The sequence below is a fragment of the Sinohyriopsis cumingii genome, chromosome 9 (genome assembly GCF_028554795.1).
Source record: "Sinohyriopsis cumingii isolate HCF-2022 chromosome 9, ASM2855479v2, whole genome shotgun sequence".
Taxonomy (NCBI): domain Eukaryota; kingdom Metazoa; phylum Mollusca; class Bivalvia; order Unionida; family Unionidae; genus Sinohyriopsis; species Sinohyriopsis cumingii.
Genome location: NC_142969.1, coordinates 38,983,926 through 39,009,235, shown reverse-complemented (window position 1 = coordinate 39,009,235; position 25,310 = coordinate 38,983,926). Strand labels below are relative to the sequence as shown.

Sequence of the window (25,310 nt, the reverse complement as noted above, 5' to 3'; positions counted from 1 at the left end):
AGAGACCCTCCCTGTTTCAATTTTACATAGACCCTATACAGACCCAGGGGTTTTTTGTCCATGTTAAATTTCCATAGACCCTATACATGCCCAGGGTGTTAATGTTAAATTTACATAGACCCTATACCGGCCCAAGAAGGTCTGTAATGCTAATTCCCCTAGACCCTATACAGGCCCAGGGTTTTTCTCCATGTTAAATTTACATAGACCCTATACAGGCCCGGGGGGGTGGGTCTGTAATGCTAATTCCCATAGACCGTATATCGCCCCCCTTCACTACTGACAGTGCGAATGATGACTTGTTCCTAGGCCGCATGAAAACCCTTGGCGGGCCGCCCAGAGTCTATACCAATTGAACTACCGTGTCACCCTGATAAAATGGTAACCTGTCTAAAGTGGTTATTTCTAATACTGGTTCCGAAGGGTAGCAGTAAAGACAAGTTTACTGCTCATCATTGTAAAAAAAAAAACAACTGTTGAATCTGACTAGGGTCACAAGTTCAATACTCATCCCTGCAGGCCAGGGCGGCTGCCTCTGTGCATCCTAAGGCAAAGTTCTTCTCTCTTCAATGTAAAACCTTCACGTGTTAATATGTCGTTAATAAACTAAACACGATACATTGATCTGAACTTGATCATTATAGGCAGCCATGGCACTCAGCTGGCAGTGTCAGCCTTGTAGTTCAAATGTTGTAGATTCGATACCTGTTCAGGTCGCCTGCATTATATGCAATATTGAATTAAGAGTGCCGTTAAAACCAACAAAACCAAAATACAATTATATTTCTAGCAATTTACATCAGCACAACGAAGACTGTTGGTACATCAGCACATTCAATATTGGAATTCATTCGGAATATTCTATACGTTTGGATTTGTGATATAACATTTAGGATTTAATTCACACTACTGTAAATATATTTTGAGTTCTAACTTTGCTTTCTAGGGAAATAAATTATGTTAGCCCTTCATACTTCAAAAATTTACGATCAGGCCTTGAAACCTTTCTACTTTGGAAAAATATAGTTGTGAACAGGAGGAGCAATGATAAATACTAGTTGTTTTTACTAGATGGACCAGCAAATGCAAATGATGAGCTGCAGGGATCGACGCAGACCTGTACTTGGGTAAAAATAAAGTTAGTACATTTATACGGTATGCACCATACAGCATACTTACGTCTGTACGGACTACAATTAAAATAAATGGAGATGAAACTACTGTGACAAATTTGCTTGAATCATAAAAATTACATGTTCTTCAAGAATAGATGTAATTATACTATTCTTTTGTTATATGCCAAACAATTCATATTTATGCAGTTATTTTAAAAGTGGACCTATATTTTATTTTTCATCTTATTTTAAAGTTGTGTTTGAAATCATGATGCTTTGACAACATACAATTTTTTAAAATTCAGAAATAATAATAATAATAATAATAATAATAATAATATTATTATTATTATTATTATTATCATTATTATTTGCTTTTAGAACCTTGTAAAGTTTCTGAAAATTGTGAAACAATATCCATTATTTTTAAATAATCGCAGGAGCACAGGTATTTTGTTTGAACAGTTGTCACCCCACCCACCCGAAGGGAGAGGTGTAGCCACAAAAAAGAGCTTGGTCAAACAAATATCGGAACTGCTATTTTAGTACGTCTACGTCTTTGCTTCGGTTATGTTTCCTTTCCGAAGATTCTTTTGGGTCAAAATAACGTCCTCTAGGGATACAGTATAGTTGTGTATTTTGTCACGATAACACCCACTAGTGATAAAATATGGTTGTGTATTTTGTCACGATAACATTCTCTTGGGATACAATATAGTTGTGTATTTTGGCAAAATAATATCCTCTAGAGCTAAAATATGTGTATTTTGCCACAATAACACCCACTGGGGATAAAATATGGTTGTGTATTTGTCATATTAACATCCTCTAGGGAGACAATATATATGTTTGTATATAAATTTAATTATAACGTATATGTTTGTATATAAACTTTGTTACAATAAATGTTTCAAAGGTTTTTTAATTTGAAGGGAGAAGAAGAGGGGAGGAAATAAAATTGAAAACAGGTAGTACTGATGGCTGCAAAAATCGACTGTACACAGAATACTGAATACAAAAATATATATTTAAAATTATTGGACATAATTATTAAAATACAAGCGGTGTTTGGCATATTTCAAATTATATTTAGTTAAGGATTAGTTCATCTGTACCAAATGGACTGGCTTTTCTGGATATAACTAATAAAACTATCTTAGCACCACATATCCTTGCATGCATTGATGTGCCATTAAATTATAGCAACGTGTGTGGGTTTTTTTTTTTTTGTGTGTGTGTGTGTGTGTGTGTATTTTAAATTGTTTGCGCTTGACTTGAAGTGACCCATGCCCCAATTGTTAAAATCTGCGACTTGTTTAAGAAACACATTCTCTTTCTTTTACCTCATTTTTAAGGGATTCGCAAAAAGTAACTAAACAAGTACAAGTTAAAAGGTTTGAGCCATCAACTCCAGAACTGTTATTGTTAACTCGTCATCGTTTTGGGCCAAAATTCAACTAAAAATGCCCGAAATCAAAATTCAAAACGAGACTCAGTCCGGGATTGAACTGTCCGTGAAGGCAGTGTTATAGTTAACTTATGTCACAGTATAATTTGTTGCCATACGGAATATACTCTCATAGCACATAATGATTTGGGTGTTTTACAGCACATCAACACAAATAGTTATATGCATGGAAAGATTGAAACATTTTTATGCTTCTGGAGTTACCGTTTTTGAATTGCTTGTGATAATATTTAGATTAAAATTAACTCCAAACTGTATGTTTTTAATTACAATCATGCATTCCATCAAATTATTATTTTGTTTTTTCTTACTCAAAATATTAGCATTAACATAAAGGCAGCACTTAACAATTTCAATATTTTCATTTTAAAACATTAAAATAATTAATAGAAATGCAAGGGTACGTGTAGTGTTTTGTAATCAATAAACATCATCACATAGATTTTAGCAATTTAGAAATGAAAAGAAAATGAGAAATTACCCGAATCATGTAATAACAAACAGTACGCATGAAAACATCTTTGGGATATTCTGGGATATCTTCCACAGAAGATACAAGACTGCGCATGTACACTCACGTGTACGTAACTATTTTAAATTTACCATTTCCTCTTTGATTTTAAGTCGTCTTTGTAACAACTCCTTTCAATATTAGTTTAAAATATTAAAATCGATATCTGATTCGGTTTTTGTTATTGTTGTTTATAGATGTTTGAGAGAAAAACAATTCTGAGGGCCCGTCGGACTTATTTTATTCATTTTTGTGTGTGTGAGAAACTTTACCTCTGACGCACCGTTCAAAAAAGATTGTGCAAGATAAATAATAAGCATCTCATACAAAGCGAGGGGGATAACCCAGCGAGAACATAAACACGTTATGCAATATGATGCAGTATATTTTATTTCAATATAGGTGTGTTGTCAAGAAAATAGTTTGAATGCACTAGAAACTATTTTCCTTCTCAACAATTCCGGCGAAATCCACAGCGGTACTGTTTGTAACTCCGCCATCATTGAACCTACAATAAATAAAAAGTAAAGCAACGAAAACTAATATTGGCTTACCAACATTTGCTGTAAACGTCAGAAAGAGAAAAACATGCGATCAAAAATATATTACACACATAACAATATCTCATCTACGTGCAAACTAGGAAAAAAGATTTTAAATTACAATATACATTTTTTCTTTGGATCGAGTTATGATTAGCCATGATACAATATTTCAGTAAATCTTGATAAAATCTGCTAATGACATTTTGTATAATTCTTCTGTTGTTGATGGTTGCAGTTCTTTGTGTTGATGATCTATTGTTGTTGTTGTTGGTGTGTGTGTGTGTGTGTGTGTGATCTTATTAATCAACGACAATATCAGTCTTTCCATGATCTAGACTATGTTTATGAATAGTTTTCTTGACTTCGGCAGCAATGTCTGCATCTAGCATCTGGCTCGTACGGGGATCAATGGACGATGCGTAGCGGTGGACAGGGCGACCATCCCGACCAATCAGAAACTTTTCAAAGTTCCATCGCACGTCCGATGTATAAATGGGCTCGTACAAGATCGGCTGTCGGAATGTGTTGGCGGCTGTAGGACACTCAGACTGCAAAATGAAAAATGTATTAACAACATCTGGCAATCGATCCCACACCGGCAACCGATGAATAAAACTCATAATATGGGCACCTGTCCGCTCATCAAAACGAACATTCCAGTGTGAATTATGCCTACATATTTGAGGCAAAGTCGCCATCCGTCCCAATCTAGCAACAATACTGTGACCAAAAATGATATGAAACATCTTATGGCAAAGAAAGATGTCTACACCAAAAACCAAGTATTTCTAAGTCAACAATCAATGGAAAACTAAATGCGCCAAGGAGCATACCACAAACAGAGATAAGTTACCGCCCTTTCCCTCCCCCCTCTCAATCATGTCCGAATGCCACTAAAATACCAATACGAAATAGACTAAGCCACGGCTTACTAAAAACAAGATAACCACAAAGAAATACAGACACAAAATACTTAATACCAGCATACATAAAAAGAATAAGCCAATGCTTATAAGAATAACTCACATGTAAAGAACCACAGACATGCACGCATGGTACACAAACACAACAGCATATAGACACCTTATTAATTTTATTTTCGGCAACACTAACCAATATATTCAAAATTCAGACAGGATTATCTAAGACCCCAGACCAAACCTATGATTTTAACCAAGATAGAGCCAGTCCTAACAACAACATATGCAGAAACAACAACAACATACACACATACGGCAAACACAGGACAAAAATGACTCTGGTAAAGTCACTTCGCGCAGCAACGAATAAAGGGGAAAGGGCTGGAAACCGGTTCCGAGACTGAATATTCTAGAGAGAAGAGAGTACAGTCCTAAGATTCAAGCCGAAAGATAAATAGAAACCAGGCCCACTTCCAGCACAGGCAAATGTAAGGAAGTATATTTCTCACAAAGGCTAATGGGATAAAGAAAACTCAAAACATGAAGAACGAAACAAAAAGTAACCCTGCTAAATTTATGCTTATACATTTATTATTTTTGTCTCACACAATCACATTAACAAACCGATATCACAAAGGAAGACAGGGAAACACGTGCAAGATATACATATTTAGACAAACAGCGTGTCACTTCTAAGTTCTAACCAACAAGATATGCTGTGATGGAGCTAAGGGGTGTCAACAAAGGAAAAGGCTATTGAAGGACCAATCACTTAATTTTCGGGTCGTCGGGAGTGGCTAGTATTTTCTTTTGATCGGAGAATATATTTTTAACCTCAACATATTTTGTTTTTTTAACCAATATATGGATATAATAGCTGGCTTGTCTTGGGGTGGGAGTGTTTGCTATAAATCAGAACAGGAATATTTTTCAAGCCTTTTCAGAACTGGAATTAAAATAAATCCCGGACCCCATCCCACCCCACCACCCTGGATTATTAAATGCTTCGTCCCTTAATTTGGTGTTCCAATGCACGTCAAGACATGACCTGGACCCGTAATCGCGACAAGCCTCAACGTAAACTGCACACGCACACTCAAAGCTTGTAAAAAACTGGCTTAAAATACAAGAAATTTCGAAGTATCAATACTTTTAGATACATATGCAAGTGAAATATGTAAAGTATAATTTGTTACTGTTAACATATATTAGACCTGACAAAGGAATGAATTTTGCGATTGCTTAAGCACTCACGGAGTTTTATGAATACGCGAAATGGTCTGGGCAGTGCAAAACTCGAACCAAAACCTAAACAAACTGGTGAGACCGCCGCTGTATCGTTTGCCAGTAACGTGGGATCCAGATTATAATCATGACCTTGTGGGAAAACGCTACAAACACTGGTATAGTTTAATTTATGTAAGTAGCATACAGAAGTCATGCCGGAAACATGTGCAACACGTCTGGAAATGAAATGTAACGTATAGGAAAATATAATTTACCAAGCATCCTGTATAAAAACGCAGAGGCAGTCGAATATATTCTTTTTCAGAGTTACGAAACACTGGTATAGTTCAGGTTGGGTATGTAGCGCATATATCTCTCAAATGTATGTATGTATGTATGTATGTATGTATGTATGTATGTATGTATGTATGTATGTATTCTTGGTGCGATAAATCAGACTAGACTTCATCCGGAACTTAGCTAGATCTTAAAGTAAGCAAATACTGTTGGGAATATCTCTTCTCGTCCCCCCACCCCGTGGCAAGATATGAAGCGTAAAATACAATTTATAACAAATGGGAGAGATAAAACTAAAACGCCTGATTTGAGGACACATAATTTTAAGGTGGCGCTCTACAGTTTCGTGTCTTGCATAGCGTTAGATTTTTAAAGAAAAATAATTTCCACAGCCTTCCTCGCTGATTATACAGGCTGTTTAAAAAGACTTTGTATATCTAAGGCGAATGCTCTAATCACCGTGGCAACCGCTTAGATTATGTACAATTTCCACAAGTACAATATCCAAAGACATTTAGCCACAGTACATGAAAGTAATATAGAAGTATACCGACATTCTCTCCATTGTGCATGTTGCAAATGTAAACAGCTTCACATTACACGGTGCCACTCTCTCAGAAGTTCATAATACCTGTGGAGATACTAGCTATTATTATTTTATGATTTAAGTTTGGTTATATAACTAAAATATTTAAGTCGAAAGCAACACAAATGTCATTTTAATAATTCTCCAGTCTCCACCCCACTCCCACCCCCAAACAGATGCATTCTAAGCTTCATGAAGATATCACAATCAGTTCGGGAGAAGTAACCAAGACAGACAAGCGGACTCCAGTATACCACCCCCTCACCCTAAAGAAACTTCGTTTGTTGGCGTATAATAGATTGTCAACCCTTTTAAAAATGTTCCGAAGTTTACTTCCCCGAAAAGGATCGCAATGTCTATAAACCAAATATGGGCAAGAAACTGTCATCTTACACAAACAACGATGGATTGGAATGGAATTCCAGAATATCCCCCTCCCCGCTTCATCACTGCTCATTTTGGAGGAAACGGGGCATGACAGTGAATATCCTACTTTTCAAAATAATACATTCCAAGATAAAACACCGGATATAAGAGATAACTGCAAAAAAGGCAAACAGTTTAACTCTGAAAAAGTCATGTGGCACATTGCATATATATATATATATATATATATATATATATATATATATATATATATATATATATATATATATATATATATATATATATATATATATATATATATGATCTTGGAACTCACATCTATGAATTTAAAGATTATGCTGTATATGAGTTGTCTTCAGCTGACTTTTTAAGTACTCCAGAACTCTTGTGACATCTGTGTCTGCTTTTGAATACCTTAAAACGTACTCATCTCTTTTTAAATTAACTTGCTTAGGCAAAGAGATTGAACACTACGATGAGGTAAATGAGGAAATGTAACCCTTGGCATGCAACGGAGATCGCTGTTGAAAATGACACGAAAGTGGCGCCAGTCAGTTAAATTCAGTTAATCTACATACTGTGCGACTTTCACTTCTGAAATATAACACAAGGTGTGTTGATGATAGAAAACTCCTCTCCAAGGATACATGAAAGCAGACCTCCTCGCCAAAGATATATGAAAGCAGACCTCCTCTCTAAGGATATATGAAAGCAGACCTTCTCTTCAAGGATATATGAATGCAGACCTCCTCTCCAAGGATATATGCATGCAGACCTCTCCAAGGATATATGAATGCAGACCTCCTCTACAAGGATTTATAAACAGAGCTTCTTTCGAATGATATATGAAAACCGAACTCATTTACAAGGATATCTGATAGCATATCACTGATCCAGACCATACTAAAACTCATTTTATGTCAAAGTTGGTGCTATAATGTTGCCATCAAATTTTCCTACGAAAACCTCTATGTAGGGGGTGGGTGGTTGCAATCTTCATTTTAAAGAAATGTCGGAAATGAATTATATCTGGTATTCTAATTTATATTTCAGATATATACGTTACTACTTCAGATACTTTCCCTTTTGTTTACAACACTGAACTCCTTTTATTCATTAAGCATTTTAGTCTGCAAAAGCATATCTCCCTAAGAATCAAAAAGTATCGGAGATCTCAGCAGAAAGAGAAAAAGTTAGAATGGCAAGCCCTCTCTCTCATTGGTAGACGGAAAATGAGCCTATCAGTAGACGCAATAAATCGTTTTCGATCAATCAGTAAGATGGCATTTTTCCACCTAGTGCTTTGCTCTTGCATATGAAGGTGGCGCGGTCAAGGCCGTATCCAGCGGTAACGGACAGGTATTACTTAACCGATATGGCGAGGGTTTGGGAGTCGAATTTACTGCAGGCCTACACAGTTGAATCCATGAGCTAAACATCAGTGCTAAAGTAATTACGCTAATCAGAACATAGCCTGATATATCGGCATATATTCTTAAATAGGTCGCGGGGGAAATGTTCTCATTGTATTATTATTATTATTATTATTATTATTATTATTATAGGTAAGTAGTAAGCAAAAAATAATGACTGACACCGGGACTGTGCAAACTATTGGACAGATGTGACTAAAAGGAATATAAGTAGCTATACTTACTTTCATGTAAGTAAACAGCTGATGCTCCATCTCTCCATTAACATTCGTTTTCTTGGTGAGGTTAAAATTCGGCACGAAGCCGCGACCGGGGCGGGCATACTTCAGTCCATTCATCAGCTCCTCGCTAGTAGCTGCGGGCTCTTGCTGCGAATATTAGAATCATCAGTAGCTTCATGCACGAAATTCTATGTATAATGATAGGCTACACCACTCTCCCATGTAAAGGGAACAAGACCCCAATTATATTGGAAAAAAAGGTTTATGACAAGGTCGATGATCTAAAATAACATCAGCTGCTGCGAAAGGTTGCTATTTTGCCAAATATATCTACATTAGTCATTCTCAATGTAAAAAGTATTTCTTTCAAGATATTTGTCTTCCGTGGGCGTTAATGGGGCGAATTCAGAATATAAAAAAAAGCGAATGCAACCGTGCTTGCCAGTCACCCTACTACCGACTATGCGCATGCCATGCTTACACTCCATATCCGATATCCCTTACGGAAAAAATACTTAAACGAAACATTAAATAAAATAAAATTTTGAACTCAAGAACTAGAAGTTATTATAAATCTTATCTTCATCTTCACATCTAGATAGTAAGAACCCAACATCCTCATTATTTTTGCGTGATCGCCAGAATAGTGCATAGCTAAAGTACGCCTTTAACGGGAAAACACATATGTGATCGTTCGGGACCTGAAAAAGTCACGTGACTTTGGGGTTTCATAGTCGAACTAGAGGACAGAATTGTGACACTGTCTTTGAATATACACACGTGTGAGGTCTGGTCTTCAAAACAATCTGGCAGGCAATTGACCAATCAGAGGTTAAATTGCTCCAGTGAGAGAAAATAACTAAGCCAAGTGAATCCCCTTTTATAATCCAACCATATCTCTACAGTTTACGTTATTTAAATGACCACTTTTGTCTTGTGTCAGATACGCAAAATCCAAATTCATGGGAAAACCAAATGACATTAGTCAATATTTTAAGATATTTTGATATTGACTGCAAAATCCCAACAAATCGTCTCACTTTTCTAGTGTTTTATTTCTGGTTCAATATTTAACTAGAAAATATAAACACCAAATTTGTCAATACTTTCTTTCTCTTATGTTGATTTGACACGATACATTTCAAAATATGTTGTAGTTTTTCGATAATCTGATTGATTGGTTCGCTTCTATACAATGACACAAGTTTCAACGCAACGTTGTCAAATTGCGTTTCTTTTCTAAAAGTTCAACCCAATGTTGTCAAATAGCGTTTGTTTTCTTCTTAAATCTCAACCAAACTTTGTCAATTTGTGTTTCTTTTCTTGTCTATTTTCCCCCTTTCTCTCTTGATATTTGTATTATCTGTTCAGTTTGGCGTCTTAAATTGTTTTCTCCACCAATCACGTCTACTTCACCATAAAGAACGTATGTATCAATAAATATCGATACAATATGCACGTAAATAATCTTAACAGCTTGATCAATGTGATCTGGAAGAAGAGAATAACATGTTTTTGTCAATGATGCAGACGTTTTCTGAAAAATCTGCAAGCAGAGAAAATTACTAAGATAACATAAAGGAATTGGAGACTAATGATATGCAGACAATGGTCATTTTTTATGGTAGATCTTTAAGTCTTTACATATTCCATCTGCAGATATGTGATGCGTGTTTGTGTGTGTTTTTTCTGTACACATGAAAACAACAGAAGCATATGAACTTACAAAATGGAGCGGTTTTAAGAACGATCTTTACGCAGAAAAAACCTTTAAGATAACATACAAAGATATGCTGACTTAGGGTAAAAATATCAAGAAAATGGTACGTTTTATATGGCAAATCTTTCTGTTTTTACATATTCGATCTGCAGATATATGGTGCGTATTTGTGTGTGTTTATCTGTACGCATGGAAACAACGCAGGCATATGAACTTACATATCTGAACTGGTTGCACGGCACTCCCAGCACACGGAAACCGTCATTACGGTATTTATCTTGTAGTGCATTCAATCCGTGGTACTGTAAGGTCAACCCTCAGTATGTCGCTACATTGACGACCAAGAGGACCTCTCCACGGTAGTCTGCCAGATCTATCATCTCATCGCCGTGAGCGTTTAGAATAGAAAAGTCATGCACTGTATAGTTTTTCGTGTTCGCGCACGTAGTCCTGCCCTCGTCTCCTGCCGCAAAATTGAGAATCTCGCACAAAGTGGCCAGAACGAGGGCCGCTTGCGAGAACCCCCAGGCCATCTTGGAAACTTTTGTCCGCTTCCTAAGTACCAGTATTTGTTCTGTAGAGGCCAAAACAAAACAAAACGACGTGTGTGCCTTCTTGACTGGATGCTTTGCTCGTATGGCCCTTAGCGTGTGGCTTTTAAATGGCTTGTAGCTGTCCTGCAAAAAGATAGGACAGGGATCGTGCTTGGCGCAATTAATTTCTTATCTTAAATGTAAATTTGCAAAATGCGAGTGACAGTGAATCATTCTGAAATAAGTTTGATATACCAATTAGAAAGATTAGTAGTTAATTGCATTCGTATCAGAAAATAACGATACTGTCACGAATCGGCGTAACTTGCCTGAATGAATGCAGGCGATCTTAAAAAAGAACCCTTTCTCACTGTCCGAATCACAGGGTCAATATTGCCAACATAAATAGTTATATATATATATATATATATATATATATATATATATATATATATATATATATATATATATATATATATATATATATGAAGAGTAAAAGTCAAATGGCGAATAACAACCCTTTCAAGTGCGCTGGATCCGGCTAGGGATCAAGTGTGTCAGGGATTGATACATAAACAGGAAAATTACGTAATATATGAATTTACACACACAAGAACCAGCAGGAGTAGAACATTACAAGGGTGTACCATGAAAAGATTAAATATAAAACCTCATCGTTTTATATTTTAAAAAAATGACACTCCATTTCGTAAATTACAAGAATGAACGGATGTAACTTTTGAATGGAGTTTTTATTTAACGTTTTATTTAGACCACGCAATAAAGCAATTATCTTCGTATACGTTGAGATAAATTTGAGACAATACAACCAGTCTTTATTTTATTTAATCTGCTACACCTGTTGTTAATTTTGTCCGTATTTGTTCTTGATACACTCTAGTACGAGCAGAACGAAAATTAATTCAAATCAGATCCACGGCAATTCCCAGATGACATAATAAATGGCAGTCTCGATTAAAATTCTCTTCGGCAAATTAATACTCGTTTACCGCTGATAAATTTAAGGTTTTTGCCGTATAGTCCCGTATAATTCTAGTCCAAATGCAAACACTATAAACCTTGATCTGCCTTCGCCTAATACCTTGGGAGATCAAGTTTTGTGTTGTTTATTTTCCTGATTACCCCGGCGCATTATGCAGTAAGACTTAAAAGCTAGTTCATTCGGATATGTGGATATGCGACGTTGAACTGTTTGTTGTTCTAGGGTTTAACGCCATTTTCAGCACAAGATAGGCTATACATGGCGGCCAGTATAACTGGTGGAGGAAGAACCCTGGAAAACCCAGGGAAGAACCACCGACCCACGAGAAGCTACTGGCAGGCTTTCCCACATACCCACGCTAGCCGAGCCTTGGACTCGAACCCACGCAGACAGAGGTGAGATGGCAGTGATCCGGAACGGTGAGCGCTTTAGACCACTCGGCCACTCGGGGCCCCTTGAACTGTTTGACGCTTGTTCATACGGATATTTGGATATGCGAAGTTGAACTGTTTGACGCTTGTTCATACGGATATGTGGATATGCGACGTTAAACTGTTTGAAGCTAGTTCATACGGATATGTGGATATGCGACGTTGAACTGTTTGAAGCAGCCAATATCGATATTGTTCAAAGAACTAAGTTTTAAGAGGTTATGGAGGTGTTGTTCTTTGCTCACAATTTCTAGATGGATTACGTTGAAATGTTTTTGAATGGTTTGAATGACATCCTGAAAACACCCTCTCCAATAATATGTTTATAGTGTTTAAATGAGTTTGAATGACACACGTATAAAAGACTCTCCAATGAAATGTTTATAGTGTTTAAATGAGTTTGAATGACACGTATAAAAGACTCTCCAATAATATGTTTATAGTGTTTAATTGAGTTTGAATGATACACGTATAACAGACTCTCCAATGAAATGTTTATAGTGTTGTAACGGATTTTAATTATAGACGTAGCCTCTGCATTGAAATATTTTTTTTTAAAATGATTAAAACTATAGTTGATATAGGACATAAGAGATATAGTTAATTTGTATAGTCAATTTTAAATTCTTTAATATGGTAATGTTGTTATTGTTGTTGTTGTTGTTGTAGGGTTTAACGCCATTTTCAGCACAAGATAGGTTATACATGGCGGCCTTAATAACTGGTGGAGGAAGAACCCTGGAAAACCCGGAGAAGAACCACCGACCCATGAGAAGCTTAATATGGTAATGAAAAAATTGATTATAATAATATAATCATAATCAAAATTCAATGAATAGATATCCTTGTATAAATTATTAAATGTTTTATAAAATTAAATTTATTTTTTATCACAGTTGGTACACTTTACATATATCGTTTGAAGTTTAATGGTTATATATATATATATATATATATATATATATATATATATATATATATATATATATATATATATATATATATATATATAATGTGAATCTGATTGTTCCTAATAAGTCCTAGGGATTTTTTCTTGCCCCCCCCCCCACTGGAAACTTTCGATTTTTTTAGTACTAATATCAACAATTTTGGATGCCATCTTTCTAAATTGATTGCCTTAGAGTGTTGGAAAAGAAACGTCTGCCGAAATATGTCCAATTTATCCAACAGGGACTAGTTTACAAATGAAATTAATAGAATCTGTCAATGGAGAGAGGGATGGGTGAGGTCCAAATATAAAACTAGAACATGAGGACATTTAAATCCCCAAACCTGTTACTGGTAACCACCCCGAAGCCAAGCTTGGAAGTACATATAAAAACAGTGCACACTGTACATAGACGTGTCATGAAGTTGCTTGATATTATAAATTATATTTCATTTTTGTGCTCTAATTCTTACTACAATATTGTTAGAAAGGTTAGCTAATAATATACACAAAGGACAATGTTTGGTAAAGGTCGATTTTTTGCCTCAAATCAAATTTGGATGAAACTGATGCAGACAAAAGAGGTTCGTCTCCCTCCGTTAAACATTGATTTAATTCCTATCTACGACAGCCTGTAATAAAGAAAGCGACTACTAAAAAGCCAGTTTTCTCCTGCGTTATAGAACCTATTTTCGTGGAATATAGACACTGGCTAAAAAGCAAGTTTCAAGCTGATGACGGAACATAATATATCTACGATTATGCGGTTGCATAAAATATGTGTAATATTCAATTAACTTATGTATAAGTCTGGAATTTTTCCCTCAAAACATCGTTTAAATTATGTGTATATTTACGTTAAGAGTGGCTGATTACCTCTGACACGTATTTTCGTTTTCATTAAAAACGTCGTTTATATTTAGGACTGACATCCCTGTCAAGATCCTGACAGAAAATAACAATTGATGCATTCCTCGATTATAAATGTTTACGAACATTTCGTTTATACATTTTAGTTCATTAGTAAAAGCCGGATGTTGCTACAGCGTATAATAAAGAACCGAAACCAAACGTTCAGAACATTGGCGACCAAAGCGGTTGTGTGTATGTACCGACGGGGGCAAACTTAGATTACTGGTTACTATCTTTATTAACTGGAAAGTAGAAAAATAATAAAATTGAGGAAAAACTCCTCCCGTTTTGGGAACGGAACCCACTACGTCTTCTTGTGTAGGTGGACACTGTACCTTTGGACAGCGAAACCTTTTACACACGCAATAAATATGAAAAATACAACATATTTTTAAAGACAAAAGTGTGTCTAAATAAACTACATAAAACACCTTTTTAAAATAAAGGAAAAAATGTGGACATTTTCAGAAGCAATCACGGTGCTTTATAATTTCTAGTCCTTCCATTTAAAAACTTTTTAATTCATTTTAAAATAATATATAATATTTGTTTAATTTACATTTTAAACATTTTGATTATTTTATTGAGTTTTATTTATATATTATAATTTTACTCATCTGTGAATTAGTATGAGAATTCTATATAAATAAATATTTTTGTTGATTTATATGAAAATGTACCCGAATTGGAGTACTTATTTGTTATGATCATAAATTTAGAGTATTTTGTTGTTGTTGTTGTTGTAGTGTTTAACGCCATTTTTCAGCACACGATAGGCTATACATGGCGGCCAGTATTAATGGTGGAGGAAAATTTAGAGTAAACAACTTTGATAATATCTTATATTTTTTTTTAAATAGCAACTATGATCACATTTTTATGATCACATTTTAAAATCGTTCATTGAAATTAACCTCCTTGTATACAATTTTTAAGTTTTTGCTTTGATCACTTTTTAAATCTATACTGAAATAACAACTACGAACACTTTTGAAATTGTTCTTTTTTTCTCATTTATAAATGTACTTTTTTTAAAAAAAATTTCATTGTCTTCCATAACACCAAAATTATGTTTACTTACATGAAATTGTAGTTAATTTGCTTTTTAAACATAGCATCATAAAAAGAACTGTCATTTAAAACCAGAAAACGAACTTGTACAACGCTTTTAATGGATTCCCCAAAAGTAATGAATACAAATTCAAAGGCATGGGCCAGCAACTCCAGAACGGTTATTGTTAACCTGTACTCTTTTGGGGCCAACATTCAACGTGAAAATGTCCGAAATTAAAATTCAAAACGAGACTCAGTCCAGAATTGAACTGTCTGTGCAGGCAGTGGTATGGTTAGGCAAATAAATCAGCCCCTCACTGGTGATGATATTGATTTTCCGGTTAGCGGGTGCTCACTAGTTATTATGTACTTTTGAGTGACGTATTGTAAGGTATAGTTGTTTGTATTTAAAATATGCACAGTGGAGAGAATGTTGGCATACCTCTATGCTACTTTAATGTAATGTGGATGACATTTCTTTGGATATTGTACTTTTGGAAATTGTATATGATCTAAGCACACTGCTAACTAAAATGTCTGCTCCCTTGTGCTAAACAAATCAGCCCGAATTAGTCGAAAGTACACTATCTATAGCAGCTAAATAAGGGAAAATGGATTTTGCCATACTAGACAATACCAGCTTCTGAACGTGCAATGAATGAATTACCAAATATATAAAATGTCAAAAAGTTATCGGCTCTTTTTTTTAAATACAATTTACCTCTGAGTTTCAGGAAGTGAAAATGGCCGAGAGAAGCTAGCACTTTTTTGAAAGGTGCACATCTGAAGTAAGACCAAACTGTATACTCTTTAACCCATATTACACCCATCAATCATACAACAAAATAAAGTGAATTAAAGGTTCTTTGAACTATACCAAAGATATACAAGGTCTTTTTTAAATAGCCAGTATAACCAGTGAGGAAAGCCGGGGATTTTTTTTTCTTTAAAATTCTAGCCCTATGCAAAATAAGAAACTGTCAAAAACCTCAATAGGGGCTTACATCACATATTTAGTTAAAGCTGCAATTATTTGCAGCCAATTTTGACTGCACACATCAGTGTACATTGTATACACTTACAGGTATTTCTCGTGGCTGTGGAGCTACCGTCGGCTGAAGGGTTCTTTTGGTGAAATTTACATTATATTTCCGGAGCAAATCCTATGTTTTGTGACTTGTAAATCCATGTGGAACAGCACAACCATTTCTCTAGTGGCCATTTTGAATTTTGCGCAAGATATGGCTGTTACCGATTACCGGTATGTTTTTAAAGTGTACGCAGGTTTGTTCCGAAATGGTTTCCATCATGCAAAATTGCACATTTTAATGAACAGGTGACATCATACCCACATATCTTCCATCAGTATCAACACAGATGGAGGGGTGGGTGGGTGGGTGATTTATCGGACTATGAAATGGTTAATTTACGTCACAGGAAAATTTTTTGCTTGACGAAATATACTCTGATAGCACATACTGATTTGTTTGTGTTACAGCACATGAACACAAACAATTTTATGCATGGAAAGATTGAGAAATATTTTTGTTTTTTGGAGTTACTATTTTTGAATTGCTAGTGACAATATTTAAATTAAAATTAACTCCAAACTGTGTGTTTTTAATTACAATCATATATTTCATCAAATTGTTGTTTTGCTTATTTCCTACTCAAAATATTAGCATCAACATAAAACAGCGTTTAACAATTTCAATATTTACGTTTGAAAAGATTAAAATAATTAACTGAAATGCAAGAGTACATGTAGCGTTTTGTTATTAATATACTATATATCATCACATCCACTTTAGGAAGTGTGGTACTTTAATAAAAATGAACAAAAAGAAAATTGGTATTTATCATGAAAAGAGCTTAATCATGTAAAACCATAGTTTACATGAAAACGTCTTGGGGTATGATTGGATATCTTCCATAGATAAGACAAGACTGCGCATGTACACTCCGGTGTAAGTAATTCATTTAAATTTAGAGTATCGTCTTTTTTTTTCCTTTCTCAGTCGCCTTTGTTTATATAACTTTGAGAGCAAACAATTTTGAGCGCCCGTCGGACTTGTTTTATTGATAATGTTTTGTTTTTTTTTGGTGAGAAATCTTACCTATGACCCACCGTTCAAAAAAGATCGTGCAAGATAAATTTAAAAAACCCCATCTCATATAAAGAGAGAGGGGAAAACCCAGAAAGAACAAAAGACACGTCATGCAATATGTTGCAGTATATTTTATTTCAATATAGGTGTGTTGTCCAGAAAATAGTTTGAATGCACTAGAAACTATTTTCCTTATCAACACTTCCGGCGGAACCCACAGCGGTACTGTTTCTGACTCCGCCATCATATAACCTACAATAAATAAAATGTAAAACAACGAAAACTACTATCGATTTGCCAACATTTTTGGTAAACGTCACTATCAAAAATGTATTAAACACATAACAATATGTCATTTGCATACAAACGGATGTGCGTGTGTGTAAGAATGTCCAAATATTAACCAAGAATCGACAAGAATCAAATCTGACACCGACATTTTGTACAAATTTTATGTTGGTGATGGTGGTGGTGATAGTTGTGTGTGTGTGTGTGTGTGTGTCTGAGTGTCAGTGTGTGTGTGTGTGTGTGTGTGTGTGTGTGTGTGTGTGTGTGTGTGTGTGTCTGAGTGTCAGTGTGTGTGTGTGTGAATGTCATCTCATTAACCAACAACAATATCAGTCTTTCCATGATCTAGACTATGGCCATGAATAGTTTTCTTGATTTCGGCAGCAATGTCTGCATCTAGCATCTGGCTGGTACGGGGGTCGATGGTCGATGAGTAGCGGTAGACAGGGCGACCGTCTCGACCAATCAGAAACTTCTCGAAGTTCCATCGTACGTCCGATGTATAAATGGGCTCGTACAATAAGGGCTGCACGAATCTGTTGGCGGCTGATGGACACTCAGACTACAAAATGAAAAGCTTGTTAAAGTACCGATCATTTAGATTTCAGGATGGGGTGGGGCTTGGGTAATATTTTCTTGCAATGGGATACTTTTTTTAACCTCAAAATATTTTGTTTTTCTAACTAATATATGGATACAATAGTTTGCTGGTCTTGGGGTGGAGGTGTTTGCTATAAGTCACAGCAAGAATATTTTTTTCAAGCGTTTTCAGAGCCGGAATTAAAAGAAGAAAAAAAATGGTAGATACGGGTATTGAGGTACAACAGATTGTCAACTTTTCAAAAACTATTCCGGATTTAAGTTCCCCGAATGGATCTCAATGTCCATACACCGAATATGGCGAATCAACAGTCACTTTACACAAACAATGATGGATTGGACTGCAATTCCCGCCCCACCCCCTCTAGCACTGTTCATTTTGGAAGAAATGGGCCATTACAGTGAATATCCTACTGGTAAGCTAAATATGACTTGTCTTCAGTTGACTTCTTAAGTACTCCAGTAGTCTTGGAACATCTGTCTCTGCTTTTGAAGACGGAAAGAAATACACATCTCTTATTAAATTAACATACTTAGACATGGAGATTCAACGATACTAAAAGGTAAATAGGGAATAACAACCCATATTTGGCATGCAAAAGAGATAGCTGTTGAAAATGATACAAAATGGCGCCAGTCAGTGTAAGATCAATCTAAATACTGTGCGACTTTCACATCTGAAATATAAGACAAAGTATGTTGATGATAAAAAAAACTCATCCCCAAGGATATATGAAAGCCGACCTCCTCTCCAAGGATACGTGAAAGCAGACCTCCTCTCCAAGGATATATGAATGCAGACCTCCTCTCCAAGGATATATGAAAGCAGACCTCTCCAAGGATATATGAAAGCAGACTTTCCATGGATATATGAAAGCAGACCTCCTCTTCAGGGATATATGAAAGCAAAACTTCTCTGAGGATATATAAAAGCATATCACAAACCCAGATCATACTACAATTCATGCACACATTCTATTCTAAGGCATGGTACTATATGGTTGCCATTAAATATTCCTACGAAAACTCCATGTGGAGGGGTGGAGGGATATACTCTTCAGTTGGAAAGAAAGATAAGAAAATTAATTGTATCTAGTAGTCTAATTTATATTTCAGATATATACGTTACTAGCGCATATACTTTCCTTTTTGTTTACAACACTGAACTCCTTTATTTCATTAAGATTTCTAGTGTGCAAAATCATATTTTTCTAAACAAAAGTATCGGAGAGCTCTCCAGAAAGAGGGTAAGTATAATGTTATACCCTCTCAATGGTCGACTGAAATGAGGTTATCAATAGACGCAGTACGTTATTTTCGATTAACCAATGAGAGGGTATTATTCCATTCAGCGCGTTGCACTTGCATACTATGTGGGCACAGTCATATTCGTGTCCAGGTGGTAAAACGGGCAGGCATTCTTTGATGGAAAATAATGAGTCAAATTTGCTGTAGCCCTAAGCTAAAAATCGGTGCTAAAATTATTACGCTACGCGAAATTTAGCGTGATTTATCAGCATCGATTCTTAAATAGGTCGCAGGAGAGATGCAAGAAATGTCCTCCTTGCATTATCATCATCATCATTATCATCAGTGTCACAGAAAAGATAATGATTGACACCGGGACTATGCAAACTATTGGACAGATGCCGTACAATCAAGAGACTAATAGGAATGTAAGTAACTATACTTACTTTGATATAAGTAAACAGCTCATGCTCCTTCTGTCCATTAACATCCGTTTTCTGGGTGAGGTTAAAATTCGGCACGAAGCCGTGACCGGGGCGGGCATACTTCAGTCCATTCATCAGCTCCTCGCTAGAAAACGCGGGCTCTTGCTGGAAAGATAAGAAACATATGTAGCTTTATTCATGAAATTTGATTCAATAGGCTACACCACCCTCCTAAACAAATAGGTAAAGATTCCAACAAAACTGGAACAAAAAATATTGTAACACCCCATGTTTTATATTGTAAAAAAATGACCAGAGTTCAGGACTGGAACGATTTATTAAATAGTAAAGGTGAGATAGAACATGCCTTTCAATATATTATAGTGACTGTTACGTCAACACTGTTCGTCTCAACACTATCAATCTTTGATAATATAGAGCAGATGTGTTCATTTAGATGCCAAAAGACAACGTTATAATAGTTTATATTATGGTGAAATTAATTATTTTATTCTATGTAAAATAAGAGATAAATGTAATAGATTCACTTAACAAATTCTGACATAGTAGTGTGCTCTCTCAATGTAAAACTAATTTAGTGCTGGTGTATGTAAGCAGTATGGTGGGAGATAGCAGCGGCTTTACAAAGAATTACTTTACAATAATTATAAGGCAGTTAAATTCGATGGTAGTCATGTAATAAATCCACTTAAGATTACTCATAAACAATTTGATTTAGTTTTGGAGTTTTATTCTGTTGATTGGTAATATGTGATAAATAATTTATGGTTTTCGATAGGATTTTAAATATACAGCCGAAATTCTTTTCCACTTAGATGTACATACTTTGACGCTCCGATAGACATGCCAAAGAACTGTCTGCATTCATATTTATAGACTACTATTCACATCACATGACTTTAACTAGCCAATTAAATCTTGTCAGTCAGAGGGCTAGTCATGGCGGTAGCCAAGTCAACTGTTCAAACTGCATGGGAAAGTGTCTATAGATATAAAATTAAGACAAAATTAAGTTTCCTCTCAATGTCCGTGGTGTGCAAATTTACTCTTAATCTTGTTTATACATTCGTAACTATGATTTAGTAGAAATGAACAAAAAGAGCAAGTGAACTCAGATGCAACTAAGCGAGAGTGCAACAAACTGATGTTACTATGTCAGGAAATGTCGTGCCAATGAATTGCTATTTGGCAGATATTGTAGTTAAGACAAGAAGTGAATTCCATTAATTCCCTTGTGTAATTAAGTTTAGTCGAGTTAGTGATGTGTAGCCCACGTCAGAGCTTAATACTACTTTATTAAGAGTCTAGGTTATGTCATAGTCCCGTTAAGGATGCGACAAGCCGCTTGGAAGAGACATTAATTTTCTGATGAAAAGGTTGTGTGTATCAGCTGTCAGGCTGCGAACTGACCCATGTTAGTCTTAGTTTCTGCTGAATTACGATAAGAGGATATCTGACGCAACAAGAGGGGGGATATTGTTCGATCTCAGAAGTAACAAAGTCTTATAAATAGTTACGTTACGTATTTATCGATTTATTTTAAAGGGGAAAATAGCTATATGCACCATATAGTGGGGAAAGACAGCAGGCAACCAAGAGAATACGGCGACTCTGATCTGTCACCAACGTTTGCCGTGAAAGGAATGGAAGCAACCAGGTTATGCATGCATTCTGAGCCAAAAAGTTCGATAATTCACTCGATTTCATGTTGAAATTTGTTTCATCGGTAAAACAGCTCGGCTAATTACATTTCTTGTAAATTTGGTTATTTCGTTTCTAAGAGAACGTGTATCGTTCAAATGTCATGTTCAGTTTCTGTTTGTTTATATAACTGATTAAATTGTTTTATTTTACATACGGAAGTTCATTTTGTTCTATTCTATATCTTTGCTCAGATCTTTATTATTCCATCTATTAATTTCAAATATTTTTTTTTATTATTTACTCGATCCGGGCAATAACATCGAGGACGATCACAATCTAGATAACGATAACCAAATCCAAACACTGCCACGTAAGAAATGACGTAACACAAATCAAGAATTAAACAAAACGACCAAATGAAACGAAAAAGTCTAAGATGATAAATGTGGCTGACAGTAGTCATTCTCAATGCAATAGTTTTTTTCTTCAAGAAATTTGTCTTCTTTGGGTGTTAATGAGGCGACTTCTGAAAAAGGAAAACAGCGGATGCGACCGTTCCTACCACACACCTACCCCCGGCTATACGCATGTCATAAACACACACACACACACACACACACACACACACACACACACTCTCTCTCTCTCTCTCTCACACACACACACACACACACACACAACACACACATGGAAAATACTTGAACGTAATATTAAATAAAATAAAACTTCTGAAATCAAGAACTAAAAATTGGAAATCTCATCTTCACATCTCGATAATGACTCAAAATCCTAGTTATTCTTGTGTGGTCATAAGAATGGAGCATTGTTGTAGTACGCCTTCAATAGGAAAACACAGCTGTAATCGTTTGGGACACTGAAGACCTCAGTGACTTTGGAGTTTTTATTGTCGTACTCGAAAACAGAATTTTGTCACCGTTTTTGAACATATACAAGTGTGATTTCTAGTTTAAAGTATAAAAAAACAAACAAACAACAAAACAATCTGGCAGGCAATTGACCAATCATAGGTAAAATTGATCTTGCCAGAGAGAAAATAACTAGGCCATATTAGCCTCCATTTTATACTCCAGCCCTATCCCTACAATTTATATTTAAGTGACCACGTTTGTTTCTTTGCTAGGTATGCAAAATCCAAAATCACGTAAAAACTAACTGATACCAGTACTTTTGCTGGGAGAATCTGATTAAGAATTTTAAGAAAAAACGTTACAATTTTCCAGGCTTGAATTTATGATTTAGTATTTAACTGCAAAATATAAACACTAGATTTGTCCATATTCTCTTTTTCTTAGGTTGATTTGAAACGATCCATTTGAAACTATTGTATAGTTTTCCGAGCATCTCTTTCATTGGTTCGCAACTAAACGAGGCCCCAAGTCTCAGCCAAACGTTGTAAAATCGCTTTTCTTTCCTTTTCTTTTTTTTTACCCTTTCTTTCTCGATATTTGTATTGTATATTCAGTTCGGCGTCTTAAAAGATCACGTCTCCTTCACATGAAAACGTCCGTATCAATTTATATCGATACAATATGCACGAAAATAATCTTAACTGCTTTATCAAGTGATGTGAAAGAAGAGAATCACGTTGTTTTTTTTTGGGTCAATGATGCAGACGTTTTCTGAAAAATCTGCAAGCAGAGAAAATTTCGAAGAATACGTAAAGGAATTTGAGACTTTAGACATGCAGACAATGGTCAGTTTTATACGGTATATCTCAATCTGCTGATGCGTGATGCGTGTTTGTGTGTGTTTATCTGTACACTTGAAAACAATAGAGCCATACGAACTTACAAAATGGAACTGGTTACACGGCACTCCCAGCACACGGAAGCCGTCATTACGGTATTTGTCTTGTAGTGCATTCAATCCGTGGTACTGCAAGGTCAACCCTCAGTATGTCGCTACATTGACGACCAAGAGGACCTCCCCACGGTAGTCTGCCAGATCTATCGACTCATTGCCGTGGACGTTTAAGAAATAAGAGTCGTATACTGTATTGTTTGTCATGCGCGTGCACGTGGTTCTCCCATTCTCCCCTACCACAAAATTTAGAATCCCGCACAAAGTGGCCAAAGCGAGGGCCGCTTGCGAGGACCCCCAGGCCATTTTGAAACTTTCGTCCGCTTCCTAAATATCAAAATTAGCGTTGGTTCTGTCGAGGTAACACAAAACGTGTGCTTCTTGACGTGGTACTTTTCTGGTATAGCCTAGAGCGTGTGGCTTTAAATGGTTTATAGCTGATAAGATGCGTTCCACAAAGATAGGGCAGGATCGTGCTTGGGGCAGGTCGTTTCTAACCTTAAGCGTACATTTCTAAAATGCGAGCAACAGTGACTCATTTTGAAATAAGTCTGATATAATTAGAAAGAGAAGCATTTAATTACATTCGTATGAGAAGATAATGATACTGTCATGTATCAGTGTAATTTCCCCAATGTCGGCAATGTGAGAAAAGGAACCCTTTCTCACTGTCTGAGTCGCAGGGGCAAAAAAAAGTTTAGTGAAAATCCTTACATTAGTTTAATATATATATATATATATATATATATATATATATATATATATATATATATATATATATATATATATATATATCCCTTGGCATCCGTCCGTCTACCGGAGACGATGATGTGTAGCTCCAGTCATTTGTTGTTTCTTTCTGTCTCTCTTTTTAGCGTGTTTATGTTCCTGTCTACACGTAACTGTACGTACGTACGTATGTATGTATGTATGTATGTATGTATGTATATATATATATATATATATATATATATATATATATATATATATATATATATATATATATATATATATATATATATATATATATATATATACACAAGAAGATACATTGGTAGCACTGCAGACAAGATAGGTGTTCTAAAGATGAATACATAACTTAATGTAAAGCAAAATGTTTCGTTGTGACCTGCTCGTCCGACATGACCCTGGGACATGACACGAAGCAAATATCGTATCGACTAGCATATAAACGTCTACATATCAAGAACATGATATAGTACATTTGACTAAATATCGTCACATTCACCCTTACGTGGAATACGGTTGCTATTTTGATCCTAATATTTGTCAAAGTCTGAAGTGTCATTTATCACGAAATATCAACATCAATGTAAAATTGATAAAGTTGTTATCCTCACCCCCTCGTAAAAGAGGATTGATATTTTCGTCTTACTCTTTTGATATATTTAGACTGTCGTGCATCACCTCATATAAATTTCAATGTAATATTTATCAAGGAATCTAATGGAGAAGGAATGTTTGAGATGACGCTGTGCAAAATGTACAGTATTAACACAATACCGTTGTGTGTACCCTTTCCTTAATCTTTTCCGTCTAGTAAAAATATTTGCAAAAATAATTATATGATCGAAATGGTGGTTAAGCTCGAACACAAGATATTGAATGCAAAAGTTCAAATCGAAAGTATTAGAAAAGTTCACATTGTGTTACTAACAAACAGATTATTAAAGGAACAAATGTGCAACAGTTATATTAACTCCATATGAGGTCATTCGTTTTGATCACGTGACATTATGGCGTCAACGTTGACCTGACTTCGTATAGCGAAGTGCAAGACAGGGAGCATTAAGAAGCAGGGAACCAGACTCTTACTCTGCAAC

At 35.5% G+C, this 25,310-nt stretch overlaps 2 pseudogenes across 2 annotated transcripts in view; both read right to left on the bottom strand.

Moving 5' to 3' along the window:
- Positions 1-3,318: 3,318 nt before the first annotated feature.
- LOC149791591 (epididymal secretory glutathione peroxidase-like) overlaps positions 3,319-25,310 on the bottom strand; it is a 40,623-nt pseudogene continuing 18,631 nt past the window's right edge. Inside the window, exons 2-4 of the transcript XR_016423374.1 lie at positions 10,649-11,107; positions 8,714-8,857; positions 3,319-4,187 (exon numbers count right to left, since the gene is read on the bottom strand). The product of XR_016423374.1 is annotated as an epididymal secretory glutathione peroxidase-like (transcript). The remainder of the gene's footprint in view (positions 4,188-8,713; positions 8,858-10,648; positions 11,108-25,310) is intronic.
- On the bottom strand, positions 17,533-23,893 carry LOC149791594 (glutathione peroxidase-like; annotated as a pseudogene). The gene is made up of 3 exons (XR_016423373.1): positions 23,458-23,893; positions 20,002-20,145; positions 17,533-18,269 (listed from the first exon to the last, which is right to left on the bottom strand). The product of XR_016423373.1 is annotated as a glutathione peroxidase-like (transcript).